The sequence below is a fragment of the Papaver somniferum genome, chromosome 1 (assembly GCF_003573695.1).
Source record: "Papaver somniferum cultivar HN1 chromosome 1, ASM357369v1, whole genome shotgun sequence".
Lineage (NCBI taxonomy): Eukaryota > Viridiplantae > Streptophyta > Magnoliopsida > Ranunculales > Papaveraceae > Papaver > Papaver somniferum.
Window position 1 is genome coordinate 160411402 of NC_039358.1, and position 23030 is coordinate 160434431.

The following is a 23030-nucleotide window of genomic DNA, read 5'->3' on the forward strand; positions in this document are numbered from 1 at the left end:
TAAACCTTAAACGTCTTCAACTTTCTTCATAGATTTTGATGTCGCTCCGCTTGTTGATGATGATAAGTTTCTACTGAGAGAGAGTCGTAATCCAGTAACTAAGACTACATTGTGAGGTTGTTTTGTCTTTCTGGCATTTCCTGACCTACTTGCCTTTCCATCATGGATGGTTAGGTCCATCACGGTTACCCTCTAAAAGGAATAAGTTCTCTCCTGAATTTCAAGGATCTCAATATCTTTTTCTCTAATGTCTCAATAGGTTGTTATCCTAGCATTCCAATTTCTTTCTTTTCGGTGAGAAACAGTATGTAAACTTAGCTAACCGGATACTATGTGACGCTAGATGTTTCAAAAATGCGACTAAAAAGTTTCTCCAATACCCCCAAACTTAAATCTAACATTGTCCTCAATGTTCTAAAGATGAAATTAAAAGCATGAATAAGGAGAAACTGTTACAATTGAAGCAAAAGAGATAGGAAAGATATTACCGTGTCGCATGAATATTGGGTTACCTCCCAAGAAGTGCTAAGTTTAAATTCTTCAGCCAGACTAAGAAAGGATTAGTCACCTTATAGAATCATAAAGTAATAGCCGGAATAACTTCAGATCACCAAAACCAAATAGGGCCATCACAAGTAAAAGGAATCTGCAACATGCCAAGAAAATTAACGGATAAAGCACGCCCTTGTCTATTTTCCTGTTTAAGACAACTACATCTAGTTGTGGTTCAGGTTCAGGTTCTATAACTGGGTCTAGATAAAATATTTTCATGAACTGTATTTCCTCGTAGCTAAGGTCCGATTCAGGTATTAGAGTCTGTAAAAACTCAAGTAAAAACTTGGAAGCACATAATAATAACCTAAATAATTGCGGATCCTTTAAGTCAATCAGTTGACCACGATGAAAGTAGTGGTCTTCCTTAAACAAATGTATCGACCCTAATTTCCTAAAGTAATTAGGTTTAGTCTCAAAACTTAATAATTGACACATCTGAAACTTATACGTTCCCACAATTGGTTGAAAAATATTTGGTGGGAAAACAAAGTCAATTTGGGTACTATCGCCTGGGTAAACCACATCAACCAGAGGATGGGTTTCTAACAACTGAACTTCTTCCTGGACATTATTAGGTTCTGGAGATCTAGTATGAAGGTAATATGGCACAATGGTTGAGGAACATATATCAAGTCCCAAGTGAGGGACCTTTCTAAGAGTTAAAGCACATGGAGAATGATAATCACCCCCAAATTTAGAGTTTTCAGTGTCTCTAGAAAGACTAGTCACAACTTCCCTAATTTCTAGGTCATCAGATTCTTGGAATGGTCAATTGATTCTTCTAAGTCAGGTTCATCCTCACTCATCTTTATGAGTTCACTTCCTTTGTCTAAAACTATTGTTTCTAAATCGATAGACTCAAAATAAACTCGTTCCTCTAAACCTTCGTTGGCTTCGTGAAAAGGAAATACTACATCATCTAAAACGGGGGTATTTCTAGTCAAATCCTCATCCTTTTGAATAGGTGAATAATTATTAAAATTATTTGGATTTGTACTAGAAACAACACTATCATTATAAATCTCAATCGGAGTAACAAATTCCTGATCACTATGCCTACATATTTTATGTTCTTCATCAATACTATCCTCATCATAATCATCACTATAATAACATGAAAATGATCGAACTTCATCTAAACAAGTAGTGTTACCAATTCTAACCTCGTCATCTTGATTATGTGAATAAAAACTATCCTTATTTTCAAGGGTGGTATTGGGAACACTATATTGGAAATTAAGACTATCCTGAGCAAGTTTTTCCACAGTCCTATTTGCACTCTCAGTAAATTGCTTGAGGGACTCTTCTAGAGAAATCTTAGTTGACTGCTCTACGGACTCTTCTGGGAGAAGAATATTATAAGTCTCTTTCATAAATAACTTCCATGTTGACTCATTGAAACTCTTGAGAGACTCTTCTAGAGAAATAGAAGGATTATTTTGCTCGTATGACCTGTGAAGGATTATTTTGCTCGTATGACCTGTGGGTATGTGGATAGTAATTGGGCTCACAATGGTATGGAACATAACCTTCAAAAGTTTCGCGTTCCCAATCACTATTCACACTATGGTCATAAAAAGGATAATGTCCAAGCTGCTCAGTCGGATACTCATTGTATTGGCTACTATAATACCAGTTTGACATCCTAACTGCAAGGGAATTCTAAATAAGCACAAAGAAGGTTGACTCGACCACAACAAGCCTATTTTATCTAGCAAACAAAAAGCATGATGGCTCCACTTAGATTGTTTCTAAACCAGCTTCTATTCTTTCGAAAAGGAATTCGTTACAATCTGAGCAAACCCCTCTGGAATCAATCCGAGTCAAAGTAAGTTGAATAGAGGCGAGGGAAGCTCGGTGGAGCTTTGATACCTAAGGCCTCACCGGTAATACAAGGCGACGCAGTCACGCATTCAACTCACAGAAACCATCATGAACTTCGAAGTATGCTTAAAAGAGTAACCAATATTTTTCGAATGACTTTCCTATTAAGCTCGTTACCCTATCGGTCTCGTTCTAGTCAGTATTTTAAGATTAGGTTCGCGTAGGTTACGTGTTCCTAAGGCGGGCAAGAAGGAAACGGTGATGAAATCCGAGTCCTTATCTTGATTTGGCCAGGCCTTTCCCTTTACTAGAAAATTAAATCCGATTTCAGGTCCTCAACATATATGCATACAAAATCATCAAGTAAACCCGTTGACAGGGGATTCACGGATGTTTAGAATTCTTACCTCCCGTTCCAGACGAGGGATGAACCGTTGAAGTCGACTCGGGACACGACTCCTATGTCATGTACGAACCCGAGGGGACGAGGCGATATCGTAATCGCCGTCCTTCTCTGCACACAGTTTATATTGAAAACTACCCTTCTGTAGGGTTTAAAAAAAAAATAAAGTCCCAAAGTTCAATGTCCGAAAGAAAAGAAAAAATAAATGTCCAAAAATAAAATATTACAAAAATAAAAACCTTAATTACAGTTTCTAAAAAATAAAAATAAAATAATATACAAAATCTTCTTCTTCACTCCTTTTGGATTCCTCTTTTCTTTCTTTCTTTGGCTTCGCTTTTGTTTCCAGCACTTTCTCCCTTTTTCTTTAGCTCAGCTCCAAATCTGAAAACAAATAAGAAATACCAAAAGGCGTAAAAAAGAACAAAAATAATAAAAAAATAAAAATAAAACCTATAACAAATCTATACACAAGTCCGCGTCGTCGGCGCCAAAAATTGATCGAATTTTATATAGTGGTAAGAAGGTTGTCGTTCACTCAGACTTGTCGGATTGATTTTAAGTTTTAATAAAAGAAAATACTAAAAATAAGAAAAAATATATATATATATATACAAAATAAAGTCACAGGATGAAGAGGGACCGGGACTCGGGATTCCACTGCTTTTCATGTTCATGAGATTCATAAATTTATCCTAGACATTTATCGCTCAAAACAAAAGAAACAATGACTCTATTCTTTGCCAAAGTAGATTTCGTAAAACATCAATTGTAAATTGCAAGCATAGTGTATCTAAAGCACCTAAGACTAAGCATACACTATCTAACAAGATAACAATTGATTAATAGAAATCATAAATCATTTAAAATCGTTGCAAAAAGTAAATAAGGAATTAATTAAATTACCCCAAGGATGAAATCCAGCTTCCTTCGTTGTCCCAGTGATGGGTTTTAGCTCATTAGGTTGGAAACACACTCAAAATATGGATTCATAGCTCAAAAAGGTGTTACAAAGGTGAAAACAGCGAGTTTGCAACTCCGACTGACTGTTACAGACTCACTGTCACAACTGTTACAAAGAACTATTGTTTCTTGGGGTCGCAGAAGAACTATCGTTTAAAGATACAAAATGTGACGGTTAAGAACGATAGTCCTAGTTGGTTTAAAGTTCTTCGTTCTCTTCCTTCAATGGCAGCAGCAGAGACAAGCTCTGCAACTTTAATTTCTCACCCTTTTTCGTCCCCTAACTCTCCATCTCTTCTTCTATTGCTCCTCAACAGTTTATATAGCCTCACAACACCGAAATATCCCGTCATAACTCCATATCATTCTCCATTTACTCGGTAGTAAAGAATATCTCCTTGGGAATATTTTCTTCCCTTTCTTCTCTTCTCACGCTGTCAAACAGTGTTGAAACTTCCTTACTTAACTCCTTCACGTCTCTGCAGCGACCAAGCACTTTCCAAACATGATAAACACACGAATTAGAGTCCTAGCAGCACACGAAATTCATAGCAAATCCCGTGAAAAACTCTCTCACGAACGTGTTGCTCTGTTTGTTTCAATCCCACGATGCAGCCAACTCTAACCGAAACCATCGACCATACCATCCCTGTTTGGTCCAAACAGGCCCAAAGAAACCAAATCCAGTGCTCGAGTCTCATTCCAACGTGACCAAAATCTTAACAGAGTTTCCGTAGGAAGAAAACCCCGGAATATGTTCAACCCTTATATCCACTGTTCTAGCCAACTCTGGTATAAACGACGATCATTACTATCTCTATTGGATCAAAATAGACAAACCCAATGAGTTTCAGCCCTTGAATCTCCCTAGAACACGATCAAAACTTTAACCCTAATTCTGCCAGCGTCTGCACTATCTCCCGCCAAATTTGAAATGAAGAATAAGATGTGCCCTGATCCAAAACACGGGCGCCTTTAACCGCATGGGGTACTTGGGGCGCCCTTATCCAAAGTGAGGGTGCCTTTAATACTTTTCTTCGGGGTCCAAATGGCACTTTTTGAGCAACTTTTTCCACAATAATGTATTTCTCCAAAAATGCCTACAAACACATAAAACACTAAAATTAGTACAAAATTGAGTGCCAACAATTAGTATTGAGAACAAATTAGACACAAAATGTGTCTATCAAAGGGCCTTGGTTTGTTTAACCTGAATCAGTCTTGTGGACTGAGTCGACTCACCGGTTTTCCCTGACTTGACCTGAGTTAGACCCTTGACCGATTTGACTCAGTGGACCATTTGACTGTTAGTTGACCGTTAGTGACTGTTAGATTCGTGGACTTGGGCTTAGGGCCAATCTTACTAGTTTGATGATTTGGACCACTTATGGTCCGAAATAGTCTTTGGCTTCTTTTGCAAAGTTGTAGATAGGGAAAATTAGGCGCAGACCAAAAAAAAAATATTCTCATTGTCAGGCCCACAATTAATTTTAGGTACCGTGACACCCATAATTATTTGCGTGACACCCATAATTATAAGAAATTATTAAAAATGTCTGCATGACGGATTATGCATCCGCAAGACGGGTTATGCATCAGGGGTATAATTGGCAGCGCAACTTGGATATAACATATCGAAAAATCCGCGCCTTGGAATTTTACAAATTTTATATCGTTGGAAATCTTTTTAAGAGAGCTACGCAACGAGTACAAACAAGAATATCAAATTTTTGTTTTTCACGAAAAATCGGAGGTGACCATCATTTTAGGCAAAATTTTCGAAAACTTGATACATAACTGTTATGCAGCCACCAAAAAAAGATGCATAACACATTCTGCAGACGCATAATGAATTATGCAACCATTTTCTCCACTGCATAACAAATTATGCATTTGGATAACAAAGTTATGCATCTATAACAAGTTATGTAACCATTGTTTTGGTTGATTTTAGTGCGTACATAAAAAAATTGATGCATAATGCACTATGCATCCATATTTACGGCTGCATATCAGGTTATGCATCTATTTTCTCGATGCATAAGAGATTGTGCAACAATTTTCTCGATGCATAATGCGTTCATATTTGCGGATGCATAACAGGTTATGCATCCATTTTCGCGACTGCATAACATGTTATGTAGATATTATTGTAGGTGCATGACAAGTTATACAGCCTTATTTTTAGTTGGTTTCAATACTAAGAAAAAAGTAGCTGCATAACGTGTTATGCAACCATTTTCTGGACTGCATAACAAGTTATGCAAAAAAAAAAGCTGCAGAACGTGTTATGCAATCAAAACATATTATTAACTCAAAATCAATGTCTACGGGATAGATGAAGATCCCATCAAACAAATTAATCGTAAAAATGATGAAACTTTGGTAATCAACAACAGCTCAATCCTATCGCAGCATCACCTCTGCATTACGATCCATCAACCACCGTCAACAACAACTCCATTAACAACAAATCCCGACAAATAAATGAATTAAGTTATACAACGTACACAACCAAATCCTCAACAAATAAAATGAATTGAAGTTAACGTACACAACCAAATCCCATCCAAACCCCTTCCCACCTTCCACACAGACATATAAACACAAATAAGTAAATCGAATTGCAACTCCATTGCAATAAGCCTCAATATATGAGTACTCAAAACACAACAAAATCATGTCAGATTATTTGAATGGGGAGAACTGAATTGTTTGTCTACCTCGAGGTAATTGCTAGGAATCAACATAACTCAGTTACATATGGATGTTAGTCATATATGTTCTGATTTCTCCAACTCGAGCAAATATATTAATGGTTCAAACTGATACCAAATGTACTGGTTGAAACATGACATCCCACGACATCTGTTCACCTCCGAAATAAAAAAAAAATTAACATATGAAAGAAACTGGAAGTGAAGATCTTTTTATTGTTTAAAGTCATTATACGATGTAACTAACACACCTCTTAAACTCATGGGCAGGAGCATCAATCACAAACCACTAGTTTCAAAATCAACCATGCCGTAAACTACACTAGCATTGGAATCACAACCACAGGGATAGCTATGAAGAACCAAAAATTAATTTCAGGATGAAAAATGAAATGGTACCCAGAGTGAATTTTTGTGTCTCCACTGCTTACTGAATAAAGTGTAGGACAATTCTGATAGAAATTGGTACACCCTTGATAGTTATAAGCATTTAGTTAACTTTGGAATTACCGAATTTATTTATAAAAGAACAATATCTTTTGGTTGAAACATTTTTTCGAACAACCAAAATGCAATGTTCTGTTTTTCTAATTTTCTCATAAGTGAAAATGAATAGGTGAAGTTGTTTATGGACCTAGATAGATTTAACTTTTTAAGACTTCCACGGTGAGATTTTCTCTTTTCTTCCCATCTAGTCCTAAAATTGATGAAACCCATTATAGTAAAAAATACACAAATGTTTTCACAAACATATTCACGAATTAGAGAATCCTAATAAATTACTAGGAAAATGGATGTAGAAGACTTCGATAAACACAGATCTAAAACTTGAAAACGAAAATATCGAAATCGAACTAAACAGAAAAGATAAGGAATGATCAGAATCAAGAGTAGCAGTAGATGAAAACTTACGAATCAGTCGCTCGGTTGAACTTAATCCAAGATTTCTCTCTTCCTATTCCTCTCTTTCTCTGTTTGTCTCCGTGAACAATAGGGGATAATATCCACTGAAGGAAAAAATAAATCACGATGAAATGTAATTTCATAAAAAATGGGTTTGGTAATAATAAAAGTGAAATTTATGGCGCGCGCATGTGTTTTTCGGACAGTGGGTTTCATGGTAGGAAAAATTGGAAAAATGGGTCTGGTAGTAGTTCTCACTTGTAGATATTCATAAGACTTATCTAGTGGACCAGAGAAACAACTTAATTGAATTATTAAGCCTTTAGATATACAAAAGATGGATAATGAAAATGTTTAAAACCATAAATGGGCTTAGAATCATTAGATAGATTTCTATGATTCTTGTGTGAGCCTTTTTGGCTAGATTCTTAGAGTTCTTATGTGACTAACAGTTGGTCTTTATTAACAACGATCGATTCAAAGGATGAACCAGTGGATCGTGGATCTCGAGGTAGGCGTGGCTTGTCATCAAAAGAGGTGAGAATACATTTAACTCTTTTGTAACCGTTGATGTTTCCTTTATAAAAGTTTATGTTTAACAAACTCATGCATTGTTCGTTATGCATTCCATGCATTGTTTAATTTGAATTCCGATAGTTCTGTTATTTCTTTTAATCTTTCTATTGTTTGAAAAGGAACGGTAATGTTTGGTTCGTCTTTATGAATTGTTGGGAAATAAGAATTTCCTTATGTGGTATATAGGATACGCTCCTTCATTTATACTTTCACGCATATTTGGGTGTGTAATTGTCACCCAGAATATCTAGGTGTGTAATTGTTACTAATATTACGGGTGTGTACATTCACCCAAAGACTATCTAGGTGTGTAATTGTCACCAGTATTACAGTGTGTAAATGTCACCACAGAAATAATGGTTGGTGTGTAATTTTCACCAATCCGGTGTGTAAATGTCACCACAGAAATAAAGAAGGAGTTAGTTTCATATACATGTTGTTTAATTTAGTGTGTTGGTTGTCTTTTAATATTTGGGAAAACATGGATTGTTTTCCAAATCATTCCAATGATTACTTAAAAGTTAGATGTTATTTCCATTGGGCACCCCTTTTAGGGATGATGTACTCACTCGTTCCCACTTCAGTTTTTCAGTTATCAGAAGAATCGATGCGCATGAAGATATCCGTTTTTGTAGCTTAACGTTTGGGCGAATCGAAGATGTTTGTTTATCGTTTATATTTTGTATTGTTTGTTAATTTGTTAAACAACACATTATTGTATTCTTATCACTTGAAAGATTTTCATTTATGTAATATCAGATTGTTGGGTTAGTTTTGGGTTAAGTTTTGTAACAGATTTCTAAATTGAATTATTAAGTTTAGGATTTAGATCCTTAGCGCCACTTTGTTTAGTTAATCTCTTGAATAAGTCAGCTGCTTGCTTTGGGGGCGCTACAATGATCTCCTTGGTTCTTCAACATTACTCGAAATCTTTGTCACTTCCAAGTACTCCAATGATTCCAAAGGTTGTAAGTTCTGCATCATCATTGTTGAAAATCCGTAGCCATAACAATGAGAAAACAAAATCTCTCAATCATTGTTACACAGTGTCATAGTATTATTACACAGCATCAAAGTTCAATTATATCATAACTTCGACAACAATACTATGGTGATATGTATCACTCCCCCTTAGTCAATACTCCATCTCACATGGAAACCAGTCCCCCTTACATAATGATCCGAAAACCATATGTATTTGTAGTGTGAACTACACATTAATTCTCCCCCTTTTTGTCAATAAAATTGGCAAATGTACGAAAACTAGTGGGATCCTCATGAAATTTCCATAGAGACACTTCATGACCAAAAGAAAGTACATATCAACTTTTTAGATGCAATCATATAGCCAAAGCTAAATGCATTCATTAAGGAGTTTATAAAGATACAAGATAACCCCTATAATATTCCACATCCGCACTCCCCACAAAGATTTGGCAATTAAGCACAAGTTCAATTAAGAACTCTCCCCCATAAAATGTCATTCTCGAGAGAACAACAAGAGCGACATTTTCACAAGAAAAGAAGGATTTATTTGGACAATACAAATCACATAAGAATATGAGTTTGTATCCAAATACTCAATTAAATTAACCACAAGAGAACCCATGATTAATTTAATCAGAAATGCTCAACATAAGAAAACTTGCGGAGCCGCACAATACATACATAAGAAATATGGATCAGGGAAGATCAATACTGTGGAATAGACAAAAATTCATTCTATTTCTCATCACCATTTCACAACGACATATAGTAGACATAATCTTTGTAAACAAAAGCTCATCATTTCTTCCATCAATATTTGCATAATGATATAAAAGGCTTAACTTTTGTAAGTCAAAAGTCCATTCAATCTTTTATGAATACTTGCATATCGACATATGAAGGACTTAACTTTTGACCACGTATGGTACAATCATAGTTCACAGACGAAAACACACATATCCCAAAACAAATTGCAATATATAAAACCATAAAGATTAATACTGCAAAAAACATCTTCCAAACAAACTTTAGAATTTAAGCAAATAAATCTAAAAACATAAATGAAGATGAAAATCGTTATACATAGCTATGTATAATCACAATAATGGCTATTCCAAACTGAAAAGGCGAGGGTACCCAAATATACCTCAAGCTAAAAATTTTCCTACCTATAAGTCCTTTCTCCGAAAGTGATTGTCTATGGACTGAGTCGAGACAATACAACTAATCGGTTCACACTTCGTGTGATCGTCTATGGATACGATATCGAGACAATACAACAACGAAGTATGTTACTTGATAAAAAGGTTCGTACTTAACCAAACACAATAGGATTCACTTATCAAGTAAATAGGAATTAACGTTTGTGTAATTTACTTTAATTATAATAAAACAATTATAATGCGGAAATATAAAGTAAATGACATAGTAAGATTTTGTTAACGAGGAAACCGCAAATACAGAAAAACCCCGGGACCTTGTCCAGAATTGAATACTCTCAGGATTAAGCCGCTACACAAAATTACGTCTAACTTCGTATAGTTGAGACCAAACAACTAAACCTATAGTTCACCTAGTTCCGTCTGTATTCCCACGCCTCCGACCTTAGTCACGTACTTGGAACAATTCCATTGTTTCGTATTCCAAACAGTAAAGGAACAACAAATCTGTTTGGTATCAAATCTATTCAACCAAGTGATATGAGTCGGACAAAGGCTCTTCCGTTTATCTTAACATAAACTCCTTCGTCAGGTTCTTAGATCTATCTTATGTTCAATTATCGAAGTAATCGTTTAAGATTAATCCAACAACACTATTAATCCAAAGAATTGTGTTGATGTCTATCTACTCAATTAATCAATCTAATCTATCACAAGGATAAACCGATTATTAATTGGATCCTCTTTTACCGAACAAGTATTGTGAACACCAAAGATTATGAACCCACAAATCAAAAATCTTCAATATCTTCTTCGTCTTCAAATTTTCTTAGATCTTCAATAAAAACCTGCACACAATCACTTGAATCTCTTGTGATCAATCACGCACATAACGAAGTCTGTTAACAATGGATTATCACAAGATCGTCTTTAGAACTAACAACAGTCTAAAGATCCCTGTCGAAACTATGAACTAGTTTGAGTGAATTTTATATCAGAAGATAAGATTCTCAAGCATAAACAAACTAGGTGCAATCAAATTTCAACCACCGTTAGTCAATCAAATCAAAGAAAACAAAAGATAAACCGCAATTATCTAGTTTCCCACCAACGGTACACGCTAGAGCTTCTCAATCCCAAAGAAGACTTTAAACTGAGCGGTCGTAAGAGATTTCACCTAATTAGATTACTCTCCTCTCCGAATAGGCGGCTACACCAGTAACAACACAACAAAGAGGAAGTTTGTTGTTACGAAAGATTAGTTTGCAAGAAAGGCAAACTTTAAGTATTTATAGACAAGGAAGTTTGGACACCAAGGAATTTCCAAAACCGAAAATATTCTCAAGATATTCATTAAAGCACAAATTCGGTTTCCATAATTCCTGGAAATGCTCTGTCCAAAAATAATGATCGAAATCTCTCGGAAAATCTCTAATTAGTAAATGCACATTACTAATTCTTATTTCCCTACAAAATAAAGTTAAATACATTAATTAAAAGATTCTTAACTTATTTATGTTTCGATCCTGGGATTCTCTTCCCTTAGCTATTAAGGAATAACTTTGAACAATTAAAGAAATAAACATTCACAACACGTGTTTAAAGTATGTCGACATCTTAACTTTGTAAGTTCTCTTTCACACTTACAAACTTGAAACCGATTTGACACACTTCCAAACAAGTTTAGAATTGGTTCATCAGACTTTCAAGAACTATGCGATTGATCAAATAACATTCAATCACAATCATGGGTTTAGCGGTTCTACCAAAACAAGTTTCGGTTCTACCTTCCATGTGAGTACTCTGCATAGTCACATTAGCTTTCCAAAATTCGGTTGACTAGGTACTAGGATCGGTTCCCCACATATATATGGTATCTAACTTATATGTATTGCACATGTCCATAGGATCGGTTCCCCTTTCTGCTATAAACCTTGTTGCACCTCATACAAGGATCGGTTCCCCTTTGTGATGTACTGCACCTCTTACTAGGATCGGTTCCCCTTTCCCATATTTGGTCAAACAAAAAATCACAAACCCGATCATACCATCTCAGGTGATTACTTAAGATCGGTTTCACTAATAAAATTCATACCAATACATAAGTCAGGCTTTTGTGAATAGTTCCACCAAGAACACAACAAGCCGTGAACGGTTATACTCAATCACACATATTGGTTGTTCATAATATATGCAATGAATAACAAAACCAATAACGCCTGATGATTTCCTTTTCGATTCACAAACAAGTTTATGAACTTACTTCCTTAGAACACATGTAAAACATTTTTCTCTAGGATGAAATCCTCACCTCATACCCATACATAATCACAATAACATTCCAATTATTATGGCGATGTCTTATCTACAAAGTTTTATGGTTATGCAATAAACCTCGTATTGTATTCCTTAATACTATGTCTATCTAGAGTTCAAATATGCTTCACAGTTTTGTTTTCAATATGCACGACTTGAAAGATACGTTAGGGAATGAAACAGTTCAAGTCAAATATCATTATCCTCAAGTGGAAGGATGATTGTCGTCGTTGTAGCTCCTTGCTTATTCACATCTTCAAGTCTTCGCAATACTTGTAAAGTCTTAAATCCTAATACTTTCAAGCTAACCTATACGAAGTTGACTCTAGTACATAATCAAGCGACTCTTAACATGAGTTTTGATACACTAAAATATGACAACCAAACTTGACATACCAACGCTTGGTGGGTTCAACCGAGCTATGCTCTAACAGTCTCCCCCTTTGTCAATTTTAGTGACAAGAATCTTACATCATATGGATAAACAAATTACAATAATTCATTACACATACGCTTGATTCCCGAATTCAACAACACAGTAAACTGCTTAATTCAATCCTTGAAAATACAACAACGGCATTATAATAACAAAGCTAATACTCCCCCTAAGGAAGATAAGTAGATATTCAATCCATACGTCTTTGTTATACCAATTCATATGATATGTTACTCCCCCTTAGTCTGTGTTTTCACTCTTTCGTTTAGATAAAACTTTTAAGCACCAATGTTCTTTTCCTTAGCGATACCAATCAATATAAAATCAATGCCAGTATCACTTGTATGCTCCATATATTTCTCCCCCTTTTTGTCACAAAATGACAAAGAAACGAAAAAATAAAGGACAACACGAAAAGAATCTTACAAATCTCAAAATAGGCTTGCAACCTGTAGAGTTAGGCACGGGGGTTCCACACATCATGTTCTGATAACCAATATCAAAACAGAAACTACAAGTAGTTTTATTTTGATATGTTACAAAGGAAACAATTGTCCGAAGCAATTTTTCCATTTTAGTTTAGCAAACCAAAAACAACTAAGCACCTTAGTCCCTTTGCTAAACCGATTGTACAAAAACAATCACTTAATTCGATAAGACCAAAATAAAGATAACTCTATTTTTCTCACCAGGTTCTAATTATCCATAAACTTAGACCTTTCAATTTTAAACAAGACAAATACTAGGTTAGTTAACTAGCATTTCTTGTTAAGGCATTCGATTAGACTTGAATAACCGAAACCTCACTTCGATAGGTCTAACTAAGATCAGAATTAACTTAGTTTCTCTTATCCGGAATCGCATTGGACTAAACAACACATCCCGTACACCTTTTATTTCGTTAAGCCATAAATAATTCATACAAACCAACATAAATCAACTTGCATAATTATTCACCTCAACCGGAAGAAATTGAAACAACATAGACATTAAAAGCACCGAAATTTTGTAAGCCTAAACAATTGATACCACACAATAAAGCAAGATAACAATAATTTTTCTTAACCGGAACCAATTGAATCACATACATCCACACACACATCATGGAATAAATATCAATTGTACCGAAATTTTGTTAAACAAAAGCAATAAATATATATGAAATAAACTCAGGCTTTTCTTAAACAGGAAAACAATTGACTAACAAGATTGTTACCTCAAATTTCGCATCCACTTCTCAAATATGATTGCATCTTCTTCCAGGGAGAATTGATATCGAAATATCATCATGTTGTCATCCTTATGCAAAAACAAAAGAATAACAACAACCAACCTTTACCAGAGAAAGGTTGAAAATCGGTTTTAACAATTGCAAGCAAAAGTTGAAAACCGTCGAAACATATATGCTTTTATGCTAAACCAAAGCCGATTCAACATATTGTGACTTTTTCACATATTGTTTCTACCAGAACCCCTCATGATTCTTTGATAAAGCATACCAACATGGGTTAGAACTTAATCCTGTTAAATCAAAAAGTCACTCAAACCACAAGGATTCACAACATTATGAGATCGAATATCAAGGTAATAAAACTGAAATCAAACATCCCATAAACATTCATAGCTATAATAATTTTTATAGTACTGAAATTAAAATCACCATACTATTACACATAAAACTAGAACATGTTAAAGTTTTACAATACTAAAAACTAAATGATAAAAAGATAAAGCAGTCTTATGATTACAACAAGAATTAAAGAGGTTTAGACAAAAAATCTAAGAGCTTGAAGAGGTGTCACTCAAGCCAAAGTATTCTTCAGACTCTGTATCCTTATAATCTTCAGCAATCATAGCAAGATCTGGGATAAGTTCTGGGCGCTTGAGGGATGCAAAGTTGACTTGGTGCTCCAGATAATCATTCTTCCTACTGAGTCTTCGATAGTAGGTCTCAAGATCAATATCTTGCATAGAAGTGCTAGGACCAGCACTAGTTTTAGTCTTGAAATGACTTTGTCCTCTCATTCTGTTGATGATAGAACGATTATGAGATTTTGTCACAAGCCTCTGAGAATCATTTGCACCAATTTCATAAGTATTGTATATTCTAGTGATAAGACACGGAAATTCCATGCTTTTTCAATTCTTCCAAATTCTAATAATTTGTCTGATATGAACCCAAAGAAATCAAGGTTTGGGGTTCCAATGACAATGTGATAGATTAATTATGTCACTTCTGGAGTCCACACCACTTTGTCCATATTGCTAGGAGAAAGATTGGGTACAACAAGCTTACCAAAAAACTTGAGATGTTCTGGGATATTATCAATACAAAGACTGTTACCACTCCAACTACTTCCTCCAAGAATTTCAGCAATATGATGTTTGTTGAAGTCACTCCCACTGGGTATAGAAACATTTTCCAAACCACAATCAAGCAAATAAGCAATAATACTTCTATTTACTTCAAAGCGACGTCTCCTAATCATAGTGAAAAACTTACATCCTTTTTCATCTACACGATATATACTACCATAAAACTCCCTGGTTAACTCTGGAGAACCAGGATAGCTACCGGAATGAATATTACCCCAATCATTACGGTCATGGATTAACTCATTGTAAAACTTCATATAAACATACACATATTTATTCTCACAAATGATTTGTTTATCATCATTGAGTTATACTTCTTGAAGCATTTTTTATCAACAAAATAAATTCCGGTACTGACATCAAAGTCGAGAGTTGGAAGAGAATCAATAGTTTCATCATTAAAATTCAAATTCGGTGTGACTCTCCTATGAGTTTGATTAGACCCTTCTCCTCTAGTAAAATCCCTATTGTGCATGTTGCTAGAGTACACAAATTCGAAAAAACGAAGGGAACACTTACAATCGATGATGTCTGTTGATGTTCGAACTGCACCCTTGAACGTGAAGTTGATGAAAATGACCAGTACCCCTTGAAGTAAGAATGGGAATGAATCAAGTTTTTGTTTCGAAAACAAGAAGGAATCGGATTTTTTGATTCTTGATTTCGAACCAACTTTCTATCTTTCTGTCGGACTGTTCGAAGAAGAGGAAGAGAAAATAAAAGAGTTTATTTCTCTCTTCGTAATTATCACCGAACATTTTTCGGTTCCGATTCGGTTCCACTAGATACGGTTCTAGAGTTAGGCCATGGATCCGAAACCCATTTTCCAGATGGGTTGCTTATCCCATATTCGAAACACATAGGTTTGGAATAGGATGAATTTCCAAAGATACTTCTTTGTATTTTGACATTAATAATCATTTTTCCTTTTTAGAAACAGTATTTGTATATGATATGTTGTCATAGATATATGACTTGATTTCAACATAGTTTGGACACAGATCCATACTGGTATTGTCTAGAGAAAAATTCATGCAGTAGTCATGAAGATATTGGCTTCTTTCAGACATTAGTTATCTAGAAGCATGTTTTATGGACTCCAGTTCCAAAAGAAAGATATCCACTTCATCCTGTAGTTGCTGACTATCACTAAGGATTTTACAGGTCTTTTTGAAAGACTCATCCTCTTTCAACTCGTAAAGTTCGAGTTCTAAAGACATATCACTGATCTGTTTTTTATTTCAGCGAACTCAATGAGTTTTCGACTCATTTTGTCTTTGGGATCTTCTGTGAGTCTGAGTTACAGTTGACATTCTTCTACAGACCAAATTTCTTTCGAACGTAGAGTCTCAACAATTTCATTGTTTGTCATTTCTTCAAATAATTTTTAGTTATATGATCTTGACGTTACGTTAATTCAATCATCCATTGGATTCATTCTTATAGGTTGGATCGCACCAAACACAGATTGTTAGATCTTTTCGTGTTTGCCTTCTCTGATACCAATTAAAAAGGCGAGGGTACCCAAATATACCTCAAGCTAAAACTTTTCCTACCTATAAGTCCTTTCTCCGAAAGTGATTGTCTATGGACTGAGTCGTGACAATATAACTAATCGGTTCACACTTCGTGTGATCGTCTATGGATACGAAATCGAGTCAATACAACAACGAAGTATGTTACTTGATAAAAAGGTTCGAACTTAACCAAACATAATATTATTCACTCATCAAGTAAATAGGAATTAACGTTTGTGTAATTTACTTTAATTATAATAAAACAATTGTAATGCTGAAATATAAAGTAAATGACACAGTAAGATTTTGTTAACGAGGAAACCGCAAATGCAGAAAAACCCCGGGACCTTGTCAAGAATTGAATACTCTCAGGATTAAGCCGCTACACAAAATTACACCTAACTTCGTATAGATGAGACCAAGCAACTAAACCTATAGTTCACCTAATTCCGTCTGTATTCCCACGCCTCCGACCTTAGTCACGTATTTGGAACAATTCCTTTGGTTCGTATACCAATTAGTAAAGGAACAAGACATCTGTTTGGTATCAACTCTATTCAACCAAGTGATATGAGTCGGCCAAAGGCTCTTCCGTTTATCTTAACATAAACTCATTCGTCAGGTTCTTAGATCTATCTTATGTTCAATTACCGAAGTAATCGTTTAAGATTAAGCCAGCAACACTATTAACCCAAAGAATTATGTTGAAGCCGATCTACTCAATTAATCAATCCAATCTATAACAAGGATAAACTGATTATTAATTGGATCCTCTTTTACCGAAAAAGTATTGTGCACACCAAAGATTATGAACCCACAAATCAGAAATCTTCAATATCTTCTTCGTCTTCAAATCTTCTTAGATCTTCAATAAAAACCTGCACACAATCACTTGAATCTCTTGTGATCAATCACGCACAGAACGGAGTCTGTTAACAATAGATTATCACAAGATCGTCTTTAGAACTAACAACAGTCTAAAGATCCCTATCGAAACTCTGAACTAGTTTGAGTAAATCTTATATCAGAAGAGAAGATTATCAAGCATAAACAAACTAGATGAAATCAAAGTTAAACCACCGTTAGTCAATCAAATCAAAGAAAACAAAAGATAAACCACAATTATCTAGTTTCCCACCAACGGTACACGCTAGAGCTTCTCGATCCCAAAGAAGACTTTAAACTGAGCGTCCGTAAGAGATTTCACTTAATTAGGTTACTCTCCTCTCCGAATAGGCGGCTACACCAGTAACAACACAACAAAGAGGAAGTATGTTGTTACGAAGGATTAGTTTGCAAGAAAGGCAAACTTCAAGTATTAATAGACAAGGAAGTTTGGACACCAAGGAATTTCCAAAACCGAAAATATTCTCAAGATATTCATTAAAGCATAAATTCGGTTTCCATAATTCCTGGAAATGCTCTGTCCAAAAATAATGATCGAAATCTCTCGGAAAATCTCTGATTAGTAAATGCACATTATTAATTCTTATTTCCATACAAAATGAAGTTAAATACCTTAATTAAAAGATTCTTAACTTATTTATGTTTCAATTCTGGGATTCTCTTCCCTTAGCTATTAAGGAATAACTTTGAACAATTAAAGAAATAAACATTCACAACACGTGTTCAAAGTATGTCGACATCTTAACTTTGTAAGTTCTCTTTCACACTTACAACCTTGAAACCGATTTGACACACTTCCAAACAAGTTTAGAATTGGTTCATCAGGATTTCAAGAACTATGCGATTGATTAAATAACATTCAATCACAATCATGGGTTTAGCGGTTCTACCAAAACAAGTTTGGTTCTACGTTCCATGTGAGTATTGTGCATAATCACACTAGCTTTCCAAAATTCGGTTGACTAGGTACTAGGATCGGTTCCCCACATATATATGGTATCTAACTTATATGTGTTGCACATGTCCATAGGATCGGTTCCCCTTTTCCTAAAAACGTGTTGCATATGTCCATAGGATCGGTTCCCCTTTCTGCTATAAACCTTGTTGCACCTCATACAAGGATATGATACCCTTTGTGATGTACTGCACCTCTGACTAGGATCGGTTCCCCTTTCCCAGATTTGGTCAGAAAAAATCACAAACCCGATCATACCATCTCAGGTGATTACTTAAGATCGGTTTCACTAATAAAAGTCATACCAATACATAAGTCAGGCCTTTGTGAATAGTTTTACCAAGAACACAACAAGTCGTGAACGGTTATACTCAATCACACATATTGGTTGTTCATAAGATATGCAATGAATAACAAAACCAATAACGCCTGGCGATTTCCTTTTCGATTCACAAATAAGTTTATGAACTTACTTTCTTAGAACACATATAAAATATTGTTCCCTAGGATGAAATCCTCACCTCATACCCATACATAATAACAATAGCATTAAAATGATTATGGCGATGTCTTATCTACAAAGTTTAATGGTTAAGCAATAAACCTCGTATTGTATTCCTTAATACTATGTCTATCTAGAGTTCAAACATGCTTCGCAGTTTTGTTTTCAATATGCACGACTTGAAAGATACGTTAGGGAATGAAACAGTTCAAGTCAAATATCACTAAACTCAAGTGGAAGGATGATTGTTGTCGTTGTAGATCCTTGCTTCTTCACATCTTCAAGTCTTCGCAATACTTGTAAAGTCTCAAATCCTAATACTTTCAATCTAACCTATACGAAGTTGACTCTAGTACATAATCAAGCTTCTTTTAACATGAGTTTTGATTCACTAAAATATGACAACCAAACTTGACATACCAACGCTTGGTGGGTTCAACCGAGATATGCTCTAACACAAACTCTAGTTATTCTTCCTAAAACACAAGAATGAAATTCTCATAAGAAGATTTCCTAGACAAAACAAGCTAAAAGAAACAGAGACAACAAGATTTACTTATCATCTTCATCATCGGAAATAATCCAAGATTCTTGAATCATGTTCATATCTTCCCTGATCTCGGGAAACTTAGTTGCGACTAACATCAATTCATCTTGCACGCATTTTACCCTTGAATTGACCTTACACACACCCTTGTGATTTTTTCTGAAGAAGACTCAAGGTGGTAGGGTCACAGGAATCATCAAGAAAATCACATACGTTTGAAAGTACATGGACGAACAGGTTTGGGAGCTCCAAGGGAATTTCCAATTGGATCAAAACCATTTTCACGGCAAATTTGACTAATCAAGCAAGGAAAGCCATTTGAAAAATGATGAAACCACAAATATCGAGATTCGGAATACCCAATTCAAGGAAATAAACCAACTCTGCAAACTCGCGACTCCACCGAGAATTCTCAATTGTGGAGGGACAAAAATTAGAGATACCAAGTTTTCCGAAGGCCATCAAGGAAATACTAAGAACATTAGTAGGAAATTTCCCCTTCATTCCAAACAACCTTCTTGCCACAAAGACCATGAGAGATGTCTTCATACGATGGTCGTTCATCACTTGGCCTAGGGAGACGAAAATTACCCAAAGGAATTTTGGTAATCTTCGAAATCAACTCTTTATTAACAAGAAAACTTTCTCCATTTATCGTGGTTTTGAATTCCACTTTTTCGAGATCAACATCGTGAATGTTGGCATAGAAAATTCTTGTGAGAGTGTCAAACCCTTGGCCAAGACCATCAAAGATGTTTCCAAGATTGAATTTTTCAAAACAAATTAAATCCTCTTTATGTCCACTAGAGGAATCCAATTTCTTTTCTAAAATAAATCCATTAGATGAAATCCTTTTAAATACACTAGCACAAGAATCATTGACAAACCTAATCCTAAGAGAATTTTGGTCTAAAGGAAGATTCATGCTAGAAGATGAAGAACCCAAACTTTTTGAAACCTTGAGATTCATCATGAGGTCTAGAAATTGGAAAGGAAGGAGGAAGAAAACACTTACTTGGAATGAACCTTGAACACCCTTTTTCTTAATTTTTCTCCAAAGAAGTTTTAATGGAGGAAGAGCATGAACCCTAGAGTGTTCATGTACGCGGACATAATTGGGAAGGAAGAAGAAGGTACGCGTAGCGCTCTTTTTAAATACCCAAGAATGGGCTTGGACCGGTTCATGAACCGCGACCCATAAAAGGAAAGTAGGATTTCTTAAACCATTCACCATCTAAGGTTCGCACACTGAAGAGATCGGTACAGTGCAATAAAATAACAGAGGAGAGACTCCATTACTTTTAGTTAACCTTTGGAGAAAACAAAAAATTTACAACAAAAATTAATCCAGACAAAAAGTCAACCATCACTTGCCCCACATCAAGTTATATACAAATGACGTAAAGCCAGTCGTGTTACCGAGAGACTAAATGTGTAGATAAATTCTCATGAAACTTTTCAGGTTGAGATGTATTAGTATAATCATAGTAATGATTATATTCTGGATTAATAGAATTTTTTGAATCCCCTTTTTTATACCCAAGAAAAGACTTTTTCTGAAGGTTAGAACCTACGCCGAACTCATAGGAATTCTTTTTATCGATTTCACATGAGTTGGAGGTAGGTCTAGTTCGTACATCATGAATACATGATTTGACAGGTACAGAACTTTTCTCAGATCAATTCTTATTCTCAAGGGGATTAAGCTTTACTAAGAATTTAAAAACGCTTTCAAAAGCTCTAAATAGATCTTTGTCAATTGATCCATTATGATAGTATTCCTCATAAAGATTAAGAGTTAATCTAGTGAGATTCCATATCTTTAAACATTGACTGAATTTTTTCAACAGACTCTTCTTAGACGAAATTTTAATTTTTCCTTTAGATTGTTCCTCATCATCTAAGCTTTCCAGTGACTTAGATGAAGCATAATTATCACAAGAGACCAGAGCTCTAATCAATAATATTTGAGCAATATTTACGGGATTCTGGCGTGCGTTACAGATGCCAAGAGAAAGCTTCCTAAAACAATTTCCCATAGGGACAGTTTTTAGGAAACAGTCAAACACAAACTTATTAGGTTTATAGTGTTTGCCTGCTCAGATAACAATTGAAAAAGCGGGGTCTAACAACCGCAACCAATATTTCGCTTAGCAATATGTATGGACAAACTCCAATATACTTTTAAGACAATCAATTAGACAGTCACACTCAATCTTATAAAAAATATTATAAAGGAGTTATATCTCAATTTCTCGATTAAATACTTACTCAAGCAAATAGAAATCTGCGAGTTTAATTGAACACAAGAGAAATTAACTTGAACGGTACCAAAGACCAATGTTCAAGTATCAATAAATTTCAATCAACAACCAAAGGTTGGATTTACTAATTGACCGATTCAACGCACAACCTGTGATATTTAAATTATATAACAAAATATAATGCGGAAAAGAAATAACACATACACCAAAAGTTTTGTTAACGAGGAAACCGCAAATGCAGAAAAACCCCGGGACCTAGTCCGGATTGAACACACACTATATTAAGCCGCTACAGACACTAGCCTACTACAAACTAACTTCGGTCTGGACTGTAGTTGAACCTCAATCAATCTCACACTGATCCAAGTTATAGTTGCGCTCCTTACGTCTCTGATCCCAGCATGATGCTAAGCATTTGATTCCCTCAGCTGATCTCACCCACAACGTCCTCTAAGAATGCTTCAATGATTGAAATGAGAGTTTAGAACCTACTGGTATCAGAGACGTAAGGAGCGCAACTGTACCTTGGATCAGTGTGAGATTAATTGGGGTTCAACTACAGTCCAGACTGAAGTTAGTTTGTAGTATGCTAGTGTCTGTAACAGTTTAATACAGTGCATGTTCAATCTGGGGTTTTTCTGCATTTGCGGTTCCCTCGTTAACAAAACTCCTGGTATCTGTGTTATTTCTTTTCCGTATTATATTTGGTTATATAATTGAAATATCACATGTTGTGCGTTGAATCGATCAATTGGGAAATCCAATCTTTGGTTGTTGATTGAAATTGATTGATCATTGAACATTGGTCTTTGGTACAGTTCAAGTGGTTTCTCTTGTATTCAACCAGACTCGCAGATTTCTATTTGCTAGAGTAAGTATTGAATCGAGAAAGTGAGATATACCTATTTGATATACTTTATTAAGATTGAGTCTGACTGTCTAGTTGATTCTCTTAAAAGTATATTGGAGTTTGTCGATACAGATAGCTAAGAGAAATTTTGGGTATGGTTGTTAGACCCCGCTTTTTCAATTGGTATCATAGAAGGCAAACACGTTTAAAGACCTTATAAGTCTGTGCTTGTAGGGATCTGACTCTATGGACATGAATTCTATCTCCATAAAC

The 23030-nt window shown here is 35.2% G+C and overlaps 1 long non-coding RNA gene across 1 annotated transcript; it reads right to left on the reverse strand.

Moving 5' to 3' along the window:
• Positions 1–6037: 6037 nt before the first annotated feature.
• On the reverse strand, positions 6038–7517 carry LOC113333748. The gene is made up of 2 exons (XR_003352307.1): positions 7375–7517; positions 6038–6613 (listed from the first exon to the last, which is right to left on the reverse strand). It is a non-coding gene; the product is annotated as an uncharacterized LOC113333748 (long non-coding RNA).
• Between the last annotated feature and the right edge of the window lie 15513 nt (positions 7518–23030).